Raw genomic sequence first — 2,500 nt, 5'->3', positions numbered from 1 at the left:
GTTCCCCCCCATCCAGGAACTGAACACGACCTGCCTCTCTCGAGAGGGCTACGATCTCACTAACCCTAGCCCCGGACGCGAGTGCAAATAGGAAAATAACTTTTTGTGTCAAATCCTTTAACGCACATTCTTCATTGCTCAACAGGGAGGCGAAATGAAGAACTTTGTCTAAAGACCATGAAATGGGCTTTGGAGGTGCTGAAGGTCTGAGCCTAGCGCAGGCTTTCGGAACTTTATTAAAGATCTCGTTACCTAGGTCGATCTGGAAGGCATATAAAATGGGTCTCATCAAAGCAGACTTACACACTGAAATCGTGGTTAGCTGCCAACCCTTGACCATGGAGGTGGATGAAGAAAGATAAGCAGAAGTCTGTCGAGATCTTCTGCGGATTCTTCGCCTTTACAAAGGCCACCCATTTTCTCTAAGATGACTCATATTGCCTTCTAGTCGATTTGCACTTATATTCCTCTAGGAAGTCTACGCTGGCTTTCGAAATCCCGAAACGCTTTCTCACCGCAAGGGAGAGAAAATCATGAGCTATAGGGTCCGGGTTTTTCTGTAATGAAGCGCAGACAGTCGACTTCTGGACTCGCTGGGTCAGAACTGGATGTGGTAGCGGCACAAACTTCAGCTGTAGTTCCAACGCCAAGGGGAACCACATGCTGTTTGGCCACTTGTGGGCCACTATTGCCGGCCACCCCCTTGAAGGATCTCAGTTTGTTGAGGACCCTCAACAGAAGGTTGTGAAGGGGGAACAGATAAATCCTGGACCATCTGTTCCAGTCGAGGGACATCGCGTCCACTGCTTCCGCTAAGGGGTCCTCGTACGGGGACACGTACAGGGGGCAACTTCTTGTTGTTTTTCGTCGCAAAGAGGTCTATCTGCAGTTCTGGGACTTGATTCAGAATGAAGGAGAATGATCCTGCGTCTAAGGACCATTCCGACTCTATCAGTGTGAACCTGGATAGAGCGTCCGCTGTCACGTTGCGGACTCCTTGAAGGTGAACTGCCGACAGGTACCACTTCTTCTTTCCCGCCAATCGGAAAATGGCCAACATCACCTGGTTGAGAGGTGGTGACCTCGACCCTTGTCGATTCAAGCATCTCACAACCACCTCGCTGTCCATTACCAATCTTATGTGGATCGAGTGACGCGGGGGAGACTTTCTTTAAGGTAAGGAGCACTGCCATACCTTCTAGAAAGTTTATGTGAAAGGTCCTGAATAGCTTGGACCAACAAGTCCCCTGGACTTTTTTCCGATGAGAGTGACCTCCCCATCCCTCCTTTGAGGCGTCTGAGTGAATCGTCATCTACGGGGAGGTGGCTGAAGAAGAACCGACTTCCTTAGATGTCTGGCTTGGGACTAAGGGCCTGAGAAGAGTACGTAGCCGAGGCGGCACTGGTCTTCGTGCGTTTGATGCATACCTTCTCCAAACTCCGGTTGCATCCTTTAGCTGTGCTCTTAGCACTGGGTCTGTCACCAAAGCAAACTGGAGAGAGCCTAGTACCCTCTCCTGTTCGCGTCTTGATATCCTTTCGGAATCTAGAAGTCTCTTGACAGAACCCGCTATCTCCTTCCTTTTCTTCGCCGGGATGGAGAAACGGTGTGACAAAAGGTCCCAGTGGATTCCCAGCCACTGGAACTTTTGAGATGGAGAAAGTCGAGACTTTTTTCTGTTGATCTTGAAGCCTAGGTACTCTAGGAACTGGATCACTTGACTGGAAGCTTGCAAGCATTCTGTCTCGGATGCTGCCCACACCAGCCAGTCGTCCAGGTAGGCTACTACCTGAATTCCCTTTTAGGCGTAATTGTTTGAGAGCTGCGCTCGCCAGCTTAGTGAAAATCCTTGGGGCTATGTTTAGCCCGAATGGCATGGGCTCTGAAGGCGTTTAGTCTCCGTTGTAGCCTGAACCCTAGGTAGGGGGAGAGTCGACGGCTGATTGGAATGTGCCAATAGGCGTCTGACAAGTCTATAGAGACTGAGTATGCCCTCTTGGGCAGTAATGACCTTATGTGTTGCAGTGGTTAGCATTTTGAATTTGCAATTCACTATGAACTTGTTGAGTGGCGACAAGTCCTGAATGACTCTGAGCTTTTGCGAGTCTTTCTTGGGAACTCAAAACAGCCTCCCTTGGAATTTGATGGACTTCACCTTTCGGATCACCTTTTTCTCCAACAGTTCTTGAACGTACTCCTCCAGAACGGGGGGTGGAGTGTTGGAAAAACCGAAGGCACGGGGGTGGAGTGCTGTACCAGCTCCAGCCCAGTCCATTCTTGAGTAGGCTGTGGGCCCAGGGATCGAAGGTCCAACGATCCCAAAATTTCATCAGTCTCCCTCCTACCGGTATCATTTCACTTGGACTGCCGTCCTGAGGTCTTGCCTCCCTGACCACGACCACCCCTGAATCCCCTTCCCCTTGAGGGGCGCCTAGACGAGCCTCTGGCTGCTCCTCTAGGCTTTGCTTGAAAGGAAGAAGACTGTCCTTCGAACGTTGG

This window comes from Palaemon carinicauda, chromosome 27 (assembly GCF_036898095.1).
Source record: "Palaemon carinicauda isolate YSFRI2023 chromosome 27, ASM3689809v2, whole genome shotgun sequence".
NCBI lineage: Eukaryota > Metazoa > Arthropoda > Malacostraca > Decapoda > Palaemonidae > Palaemon > Palaemon carinicauda.
The sequence above is the reverse complement of the archived record's forward strand: the minus strand, read 5'-3'. Positions refer to the sequence as shown.